Here is an 11,600-nt window from a genome sequence, read left to right as displayed (position 1 = left end):
GCAAAAGCCCTCCCCCAAAACATATTAACATAATCATGTCCATCGCAAGCAAGAAGGGCAATTAATGGCCCTGGCCCCTGGCATGCAGAAGTCCCAGGTTCGATTCCCGGCCAGGGCACACAGGAGAAGCGCCCATCTGCTTCTCCACCCCTCCCCCTCTCCTTCCTCTCTGTCTCTCTCTTCCCCTCCCGCAGCCGAGGCTCCATTGGAGCAAAGATGGCCCAGGCGCTGAGGATGGCTCTGTGGCCTCTGCCTCAGGCACTAGAATGGCTCTGGTTGCAACAGAGGAACGCCCCAGATGGGCAGAGCATCGCCCCCTGGTGGGCGTGCCGGGTGGATCCCAGTCAGGCACATGCGGGAGTCTGTCTGACTGCCTCCCCATTTCCAACTTCAGAAAAATACAAAAAAAAAAAAAAAGAAACCCAAACCTTGAGCATCTCTTCGTATGCTTATTAACCTTTTGTTTTTCCTCTTCTTCCTTTTCTATAAGTTGCCTGTTTGTATATCAATTGCCAATGTTGATTGGCAGGAATTTCTTGGGTTTTTTTGTTTTTGTTTTTCTTTTTTTTAGCCATTGTCAGTTTTAGTCATTCTCAGTCATCGCAAATATCCTCTTCCACTCTGTCTTCTGGCTTTTAACTTTGTCCATTGTGTCATGCTTCAAATAGAAATTCTTCATTTTAAGGTGATCAAAATAGTTTGTTTTGGGGTTTTTCTTTTGTATTTTTCTGAGGTTGGAAACGGGGAGGCAGTCAGACAGACTCCCGCATGCGCCTGACTGGGATCCACCTGGCATGCCCACCAGGGGGCAATGCTCTGCCCATCTGGGACGTCGCTCTGTTGCAACCAGAGCCATTCTAGCGCCTGACGCAGAGGCCATGGAGCCATCCTCAGCACCAGGGCCAACTTCAGGAGGGGAAGAGAGAGACAGAGAGGAAAGAGAGGGAGAGGGGTAGAGAAGCAGATAGGCGCTTCTCCTGTGTGCCCTGGCCAGGAATCAAACCCAGGACTCCTGCACGCCAGGCCAAAATTCTACCACTGAGCCAACTGGCCAGAGCCTGTTTTTAGGTTTTATTTAAGAAATACTTATTCACTTCTAAGTGAGAAATATATTCTCCTGTTTACTTGAGACTTTGTGCCTGACAAAGAAGGCTGAGGTGGAAAAGCCAAGTGCTATATAAACTAGAGCTTTTCAATTGTTTCTCAGTTAACTGATTTCATTTTATGTCAAGAAATATTTACTGAGCCTGACCAGGCAGTGGGGCAGTGAATAGAGTGTAGGTCTGGGACACTGAGAACCCAGGTTTGAAACCCCAACATTGCCAACTTGAGCGTGGGCTTCTCAAACTTGAGCGCAGGCACATCCGGCTTGAGCGCAGGCTCACCAGCTTGAGCGAGGTGTTGAGGGGTTGCTAACTTGAGCACGAAATCATAGACATGACCCCATGGTCACTGGCTTACGCCCAAAGGTCACTGGCTTGAGCAAGGTGTCACTGGCTCAGATGGAGCTCCCCAGTTAAGGCATGTATGAGAAAGCAATCAATGAACAACTAAAGTGACGCAACTACAAGTTGATACTTCTCATCTCTCTCCCTTTCTGTCTGCCTGTCCCTTTCTCTATCTCTCTCTCCCACCTTCACAAATAAATAAATAAATAAATAGGAAAATCTATAGAGAAGAAAGTAGATTAATGTTTGCTTAGGACTGGGGATATGGGAAATGGGAGGTTAGAAGAAAAATAGCTAAAGGGTAAAGGTTTCTTTTGGAAAAATGAAACCCTTTACAATTGACTGTGTTGGTCATTGTAGATAACTGTAAATACACTAAAAAGCATTCAATTGTACACTTTATATTTTCTTGTTAAATTACTCACTTTAAATGGAAGAATTATATGATATATGAATTATATCTCAATAGATCTGTTACAAAATTAATTAGGAGGTCTGACCAGGTGGTGTCGCAGTAGATAGAGCATCCAACTGAGATGCAGAGGACCCAGGTTCGAGACCTCGAGGTCGCCAGCTTGAACGCAGGCTCATCTGGTTTGAGCAAAGCTCACCAGCTTGGACCCAAGGTCGCTGACTTGAGCAAGGGTTACTCTTGCTGAAGGCCCACAGTCAAGGCACATATGAGAAAGCGATCAATGAACAACTAAGGTCTCGCAAAGAAAAACTGATGATTGATGCTTCTCATCTCTCTCTGTTCCTGTCTGTCTATTCTTGTCTATCCCTCTCTCTAACTCTCTCTCTCTCTCTGTCCCTGTAAAAAAAAAAAATCAAAGACAGAGAGTCAGAGAGAGGGATAGATAGGGACAGACAGACAGGAACAGAGAGAGATGAGAAGCATCAATCACCAGTTTTTCGTTGCGAGACCTTAGTTATTCATTGATCGCTTTCTCATATGTGCCTTGACCGTGGGCCTTCAGCAGACCGAGTAACCTTTGCTCAAGCCAGCGACCTTGGGTCCAAGCTGGTGAGCTTTGCTCCAACCAGATGAGCCCGTGCTCAAGCTGGCAACCCTGGGGTCTCGAACCTGGGTCCTTCCTCATCCCAATCGGACGCTCTATCCACTGTGCCACCATCTGGTCAGGCTCTGACTCTCTGTATTTGTAAAAAAAAAAAAAAAAAAAAAAAAAAAAAAAATATATATATATATATATATATATATATATATATATACACACACACACAGATACACACACACACACACACAGTCATTTTCACTGTATAAGAAAAAAAACCAAAATTAATTAGGTATTAGCCAGAAAGTCTCAACATATTTAAAAGAATAGATATCATAAGAACATATCACAACATTATTAAGTTAGAAGTTATTATTAGTAAAAAGATAAATTAAATTTTTTTTACAGAGACAGAGAGAGTCAGAGAGAGGGATAGATAAGGACAGGCAGGAACGGAGAGAGATGAGCAGCATCAATCATTAGTTTTTTATTGCGACACCTCAGTTGTTCATTGATTGCTTTCTCATATGTGCCTTGACCATGGGCCTTCAGCAGACTGAATGACCCCTTGCTCGAGCCAGCGACCTTGGGTCCAAGCTGGTGAGCTTTTGCTCAAACCAGATGAGCCCGCACTCAAGCTGGCGACCTCAGGGTCTTGAATCTGGATCTTCTGCATCCCAGTCCAAAGCTCTATACACTGCGCCACCACCCAGTCAGGCTGCCTTAAATTTTTTTATAAACAAATAAGCTCTTTATCTATTGATTGAATTTTTTAGAGAGGAAAGGAGAGAGGAAAAGAGAAAAACATTGATTTGTTATTCCATTTATTTATGCATTCATTGGTTGATTCTTTTGTATGTCCTGACCAGGGATTGAACCCACAACCTTGGCTATGGGATCACCCTCCAACTAACTGAACTCCCTGGCCAGTGCCTGTCTTTAAATATTATTAGTAGTAGAAAAAAGCTGAAAATGAATGAACTAAATGTAAAAGAACAATCCAACAAACTAAACCCAGAAACACAGACTGAAGAATACAAAAACCAAAATAGTTAAGGGTAAAAATCAATGAAATGGAGACAAAGTAAAAAATTGTGTTTATTTTTTTAAACTTGAAAGCAGTCTCTGTTTAGTAACTGGCTAGCATAGAACAATAATCATGGTCAGTGGCACAGTAGATAAAATGTGGGCCGGGGACACTGAAGGCCCAGATTCAAAACCCTCAGGTTGCCAGCTTGAGCATGGGCTCACCAGTTTGAGTGCGGGCTCACCAGCTTGAATGTAGGATCATAGACATGACCCCATTGTTGCTGGCATGAGCCCAAAGGGGTCATTGACTTAGCTGGAGCCCCCCTCCCCAAAATCATGATAGACACCTTAGTTTATCCTTCTAATAAACCTGTTGATCTGGTCTTCCCTGTTGTCAGCACCTTCCCCTTCTACAAAATGGGTGGTCTTTCTCTTCATTCCGCCTGTTAGAGAATATAATTTGAAGCAGAGGAAGTTGCTTCTTTGAAGCATTTTACAACAGCCTAGATGTCATGAATGAGCTCCTTCATGCAGATGATGGATGCATGGATGATGATCAATGTGTTAGTATGAACTCGCTTCTTGGGTGATTTTGCCATAACCACACTTGTAGCTCAATTTATTAACTGACTTCAAGTTCTGGTTTCCCTTCCAAAACATGCTAACTGAAGCCTTATTGAGCTTAACAACGATGTCACTGAAGATCTAGCAAAGGCAAAGGACCTGCCAACACTCAGACCTTGGAGCTCACACCATCAATACTTGGATCCTGCTGATAAATGCCAGTTTGGGTTCCACAGGTACATAGAAGTTGCCAGCGTTTCTTGCCATCCTAAGCCATTTGAATCTTAGTGTGTATGTCTGCCTATATTTCTTGTGCTAGTGCTTATTTTTTCATATATAAGTTTATTCCTTGCCTTTGAAAACATGTTTTGGGCAAAGTTATTTCTTAGATGCTTGGATCTTCATCTTTGTGAAATTTCTCCACTCTTTCTTAGGGTTTCTAGCATAGCATGATCCTTCATTTTCTTCTCTTTTGAATCCTCCATAGTTCCATCTGGAAAAAGAAATATTGTTTTTTGATTAATCTAACAGAATAGACACATGCCAGATAAGATTTAATGAGAAACAGATTTAAAAGATAAAACTATCATAAAGCTTATGCCAATAAATTCTACTTTAGTATGAGATGAACAACTTCCTAGAAAATATAACGACTGCCTGACCTGTGTTGGTGCAATGGATAAAACATTGATCTGGAATGCTGAGGTTGACGATTTGAAACCCCAAGCTTGCCTGATCAAGGCACATATGAGAAGCAACTACTACCAGCTGATGCTTCCTGCTCCTCTCCCCTGCCTTTCTCTCTCTCTCTCTCTCTCTCCTCTCTCTAAAATCAATAAATAAAATCTTTTTTAAAAAAGTCTGAAATCTATTGTACTTTTGTGTATTTATCTCAGAGAAATAAAAATTATTTTCATAAAACAAAACACTGGTACATGATGGTTCTAGGCAACTTTATCTGTGGAAGCCAAAAATTGAAACAACCAAAATGTCCTTCAATGGCTGAATCTGTGGTGCACCCACACCACTGTGGATTACATATTCAGCAATGGAAAGGAATAAACTATTGATACATGAAATAACTCGGATAGAACTCAAGAAATAATGTTGAGTTAAAAAAAAAATCTTTTTTTTTTTCCTTTTGTCTTTTTCTGAAGCTGGAAACGGGGAGAGACAGTCAGACAGACTCCCGCATGCGCCCGACCGGGATCCACCCGGCACGCCCACCAGGGGCGACGCTCTGCCCACCAGGGGGCGACGCTCTGCCCACCAGGGGGCGACGCTCTGCCCCACCGGGGCGTCGCTCTGCTGTGACCAGAGCCACTCTAGCGCCTGGGGCAGAGGCCAAGGAGCCATCTCCAGCGCCCAGGCCATCTTTGCTCCAATGGAGCCTCGGCTGTGGGAGGAGAAGAGAGAGACAGAGAGGAAGGAGAGGGGGAGGGGTGGAGAGGCAGATGGGCGCTTCTCCTGTGTGCCCTGGCCGGGAATCGAACCCAGGACCTCTGCACGCCAGGCCAACGCTCTACCACTGAGCCAACCGGCCAGGGCTAAAAAAAGAAAAATCTTGAGAGGTCATATACTGAGCCCTGGCCACATAGCTCAGTTGGTTAAAGCATCATCCCAACATGCCACGGTTGAAGGTTTGATCCCCTGTCAGAGCACATACAAGAATCAACCAAAAAATGAATATACAAGTGGACAACAAACTGACGTTGCTCTCTCGTTCTGTCTCTCTATCTCTCTGTTGCTCCCTTTCTTTCTAAAATCAATCAATTAATAAAATTTTAAAAAAGATTACATACTGTTTGATTCCATTTCTTTTTAATTTATTGATTGATTTGAGAGAGGAAGAAGAGAGACATACTGATTTGTTCCACTTATTTATGCATTCATTGTTTGTTTCTTGTATGTGTCCTGACCAGGGACCAAACCCACAATCTTGGTGTATCAAAGAATGTTCTAACCCAGTGGCCCTCAACCCCTGGGCCGCGGACCGGTACCGGTCCGTGAGTCATTTGGTACTGGTCCGCAGAGAAAGAATAAATAACTTACATTATTTCCATTTTATTTATATTTAAGTCTGAACGATGTTTTATTTTTAAAAAATGACCAGATTTCCTCTGTTACATCCGTCTAAGACTCACTCTTGACGCTTGTCTTGGTCACGTGATACATTTATCCGTCCCACCCTAAAGGCCGGTCAAATGGGTGAAAATATTTTCTGACATTAAACCAGTCCATGGCCCAAAAAAGGTTGGGGACCACTGTTCTAACCAACTGAGCTACCTGGCAAAGGATTGTATTATTCCATTTCTATAACATCCTTGAGGTAACCAAATTATAGAACAGATTAATGATCACCAAAAGTTAGAAATGGGGGGAGGGGTGGTTATGGCTATAAAGGGATAGTTGGAGGAAGCCCTGTGGTGATGAACCAGTTCTGTATCATGATTGTGACAGTGGTTACATAAATCTACACGCAGGATAGAACTGCATTAAAATGTACACACATAAACCCACACATAAGTACATGCAAAACTGGGGAAATCTGAATAAGCTATGTGGATTGTACAAGGCCAATTTTCTGGGTTTGATATTAAATCATAGTTAAGCAAGATGTTACCATTGGGGAAAATTGGGTAAAGGGTACACAGGATGTTTCAATACTTTTTTTTTTTTTGCAACTTTCTGTGAATCTATAATTATTTCAAAATAAAAAGGCTTTAAAAATTGAAGCAGTAAACAATTTCCAACAAAGAAAACACCAGGCCCTGATGATTTTACAGGAAAATTCTGTCAAATTTCAAGGCACAGGTAGATCATTCCAATCTGATACACCTCTTCCACAGGAGAGAAAAAGAGAGACTATTCCCCTTGCTCAAATCTCATTAGGCCGATATAACCTTGATACCAAATCCAGGTAAAGAAAGAACACGGAAAGACTATAACAGACCCATTTCACTTGTGAATACAGGTGCTGAGATCCTAAAAACAAATATTAGTAAATAATGTCCAATAACAGCCTGACTAGGTGGTGGCGCAGTGGATCGAGCATTGGCCTGAGATGTTGAAGGCACAGGTTTGAAACCCCGAGGTTGCCGGCTTGAGTGCAGGCTCACTAGCTTGAGTACAGGGCTCATCCAGCTTGAGCGAGGGGTCGCTAGCTTGAGCGTGGGGTCGCTGGCTTGAGCACGGGGTCATAGACATGACCCCATGGTCACTGGCTTGAGCCCAAAGGTCACTGGCTTGAAGACCAAGGTCGTTGGCTTGAGCCCAAGGTTGCTGGCTTGAGCAAGGGGTCACTGGTTCTGCTGTAGCCCCCTGGTCAAGGCACATATGAGAAAGCAATCAATGAGCAATTAAGGTGCCACAACTATGAGTTGATGCTTCTCATTTCTCTCCCTTCCTGTCTGTCTGTTCCTCCATCTCTCTCTGTCTCATGCCATAATAATAATAATAATAATAATATCCAATGATAAATAAAAGAAACGATATACTATGATGAGATTGGGATTATCCCAGAAATATTATATTTACATGTTATAATATCTGTAGATATCATTCACTTCAATAACAGAAAAAGAAGAAAAATATAATGAACATTTTAATAAACACAGGAAAATTATTTGGCAAAATTCAACATAAATTAGAAATAAAGTGATAACTCAAAAAGAGCACCCACAAAACATTTACAACAGCCCCAGCTGGATGGCTTGGTGGGTTAAAGCATGTTCCCAATGGGAGGAGGTTGCTGGTTTGATCCCTGGTCAGGGCACATACAGGAACAGCTCAATGTTTTTGTCTCTCCTTCTCCCTTCTTCTCCCTTTAAAATCAGTAAACAAAATTTTAAAAATTTATACCAAATGTCATCTTTAGTGTGGAAGCTTTAAAAGCATTCCCTTTAAAATCATAAACCTGATATGCATACAAACTATCACTATTTCTATTCAACAATGTAATGGAGGTTCTAGCTAGTGAAATAAGTTAATAAGAAATCCATAGCATAACTATGGAAATGGGACAAGTAAAATTGTCATTATACTGAGATGATATGATTATTTTCATTAAAAAACAAAATAATTCCGGGCACACACAAGAATCAACCAATAGTCCTGACCAGGTAACTCAGTTGTTTAGAGCTTTGTCCTGAAGCACAGAGGTTACCAGTTCAGTTCCCAGTCAGAGCACAGACAGGAACAGATTGATGTTCCTCTCTCTCTCTCTCTCTCCCCCTCCCTTCTTCTCTCTCTAACATTAGTAAATAAAAATTAAAAAAAAAAAGAATCAACCGTTGAATGCATAAAAGAGTGGAACAAACAAATTGATGTTTTTTTCTCTCTAAAACAAATTTTAAAAGCACACAAAATAATTTATAAACAAGTTATTAGAGAAATATAAGAGTATAGCAAGGTAGTCAACTATAAGGTCTGTGTACAAAAATCAATTGCAATTCTATATACCAGCAACAATCATATGATGCAATTATAAAAAGAAACCATTAAAATAACAACAAAATTATGACATAACAAGAATAAATCTAACAAAAGAGGTATAAAATCTGTACATAGAAAATTATAAAACTGTATTAAAGGATATTAAAGGAGACCTAAGAAAATTGAGCTAGAAAGGCTCAATATTGGAAAAAGATAATTCTCTATCTGTTAATCTACAGATTCAAAGGTTTTCAATAAAAATCAGATGGTATTGGATTGACAAGCTAATTCTGAAAAGTAGATGTCAGAATAAAAAACCAAAAATAGGCCACAAGTAAATTTTATTTTTAAACTTATTTTATATATTTGAAATTTCTGCAATAAAATGATTTTAAGAATCTTGCCTGTTCTTGGTCTTTTACTCTTACTATAGTATTATAAAACTACCATATATATTTGTCACTCACCTTCAACAATTATCAATTCCTGTGCCTTCTTGTTTTATTTATATCTTCTTCTATTTCCCCCACTCCATATTATTTTGAATCAGATTCCAGACATTACATCATTTTATCCTAAATAGGGAACTTGCTCTAAATGTTTTGACAACATAGCTGCAAGAGGAATCTTTTAGCTCTCTCTCCAGTTAAGTTACTCATATGTTCCAATAAAATAAAACAGAAGTGGAAGTTAGATTGCGTTTTCTTGAAATCTAGCTTCAAATTTTCTTTTAATCATGCCACTTTGATAATACAATTAAAATTTAGAAAGAATGCAAAAAAAAAAAGAAGAAGTACATAGTTATCTATTGTTTTAAAAAACAACCCAGAACAAAAGGGCTAACTCAAATAAATACATCCGGCAGGCCCTGCCCAGTTTAGCTCAGTCAGAGCTTCTTCTTGAAACACCAAGGTTGAGGGGTTCTATCCCCAGTTAGAGCACAGACAGGAAGCAACCAATAAATGCACAACTAAGTAGAAAAACAAAATGAATGTTTCCCTCTTCTTTCTGTCTCACTCTAAAATCAATCAATTAAAAAAATACATCAGGCAAATGAACTGTAGAATTGATATATCTCAGACATAATGTGTTGCATTTTAGCTTCAAATTTTGCTAAATGCTTACCATAATTATGGGAAGTTTTGGTCCATGATGAATTTTAACTCCCAGACATGTTCATTTTGTTACATTTTAAAAACTTTTTATAGATTGACTTTACAGAGAGAGGAAAAAAGAGAAAGAGAGGGAAGAAAAACCAAATTGATTTATTGTTCCACTCATTTATGTGCTCATTGGTTGATCCGAGCTGTGCTTTGACCTGGAATCAAACCTGCATCCTTGGCACACTGAGAGGTCACTTACCCACTGAGCTATCTGGCCAGGGCTACATGTATATATTTTGTTAAATTTTATTTAGAAAATCAAATTTAGCAGGGTGACATTGATCAATAAGAGTACATCAGTTTCAGGTAAACATTTCTATAGCATTTGAACTGTTGATTACGTTGTATACTCATCCCCCAAAGTCAAATCATTTTCCATCACCTTATCGCATGTAGATTATTATTGTTTTAAAAAATAACACACACTCCAGATATATAAATTGTCACACGAAGTGGGGTTTTGCAGGAACTATCTGTAGGAAGTAATCAGGAATGTGCCAGATAAATGATGCTAGGTGCTAGGTCAAATTAAAAGGATAAAGTTTTATCCAATTCCATGATAGCAACTGTACCCTTGTAATGATTACGATGATAACAATAACTAGATACTCTGAAATTGGTAGCCACCTTTTGATGGTGACACCAGCTATAGTCCTCCAAGTTGATGACCAGATGAAAGCAGTGGGAGACTACTGACAAGATAAAAGGTTTGAGAAATGTCTCATCCAAATGGGTGAGCACATGAAGAAACAATCCATTTAATTATTTATCATCTGAATGAACTGCAAAAGCCTACATATTAGCAAATATATCCCTAAAGAATTTCTAAATATTGTCATTTCCATACATTATCACATTCATTTTTTTCCTGGCCTGTGGCGGTCCAGCATTGACCTGGAATACTGAGGTCACCAGTTCAAAACCCCAGACTTGCCTGGTCAAGGCACAAATGGGAAGCAACTACTATGAGTTGATGTTTCTCACTTCTTTCCCTTCCTCCTCTCTTTCTCTCTCTCCCTCTATAAAAATCAATTTAAAAAAGAGAGGCAGAAGACAAGATGGCGCTGGAGCAGGCGGACGTACCAACATCCACCTCCCAGAACCAAAGTGGATTACAAACTAATTTTAAGAACTATCATCTGGAAAAACCAACTTTGGACTAAACTAAGAGGACTCTTCAACCAAGGAACACTGAAGAAGCCACACCAAGTCTGCTTAGTGTATCCCAAGGTTCTCTTTACCACGCCAGAGTCGCAGAGCTCCAGGGAAAAGCAAACTGGTCTCATCTCTCCAGGCAGAGGAGAACAGAAGCTCCATCTCCACACATGCTGCAGATGGCTTTTCCAGTCTACCTGAATCATTACCAGCTAGAAGCAGCGGTCATTGGGACCTGGACGTAAGCTGCAAAGTATAGAATTGTGACAATTCCAGTGCCATGCGGACTTTTTCTGGCCTCCTGCTCCTTGTGACAACTCCTAACAGACTGAACTGGGGTTGGGTTGCATTTTTCAGGGATTTGGCATGGTGATGGTGCCAACTTGGACTTGGTGAACATGTTAAGGACACTACTCTTTTATGGATTCTTGCTGTATTGGCCAAGAATTTGCTTAAAGGCTTTAATCACTGTAAAAAAAAAATAGAAGACTGGATAAATAAGATGTGGCACATATACACCATGGTATACTATTTAGCCATAAGAAATGATGACATTGGATCATTTACAACAAAATGGTGGGATCTTGATAACATTATACAGAGTGAAATAAGTAAATCAGAAAAAAAAAGAGAGAGAGAGAGAGAAGCAAAGCCTGACCAGGTCGCAGTGGATAGAACGTGGGACTGGGATGCGGAGGACCCAGGTTCAAGACCCCGAGGTTGCCAGCTTGAGCGCGGGCTCATCTGGTTTGAGCAAAGCTCACCAGCTTGGATCCAAGGTCGCTGGCTTGAGC

This window comes from Saccopteryx leptura, chromosome 3 (assembly GCF_036850995.1).
Source record: "Saccopteryx leptura isolate mSacLep1 chromosome 3, mSacLep1_pri_phased_curated, whole genome shotgun sequence".
Taxonomy (NCBI): Eukaryota; Metazoa; Chordata; class Mammalia; order Chiroptera; family Emballonuridae; genus Saccopteryx; species Saccopteryx leptura.
The sequence above is the reverse complement of the archived record's forward strand: the minus strand, read 5'-3'. Positions refer to the sequence as shown.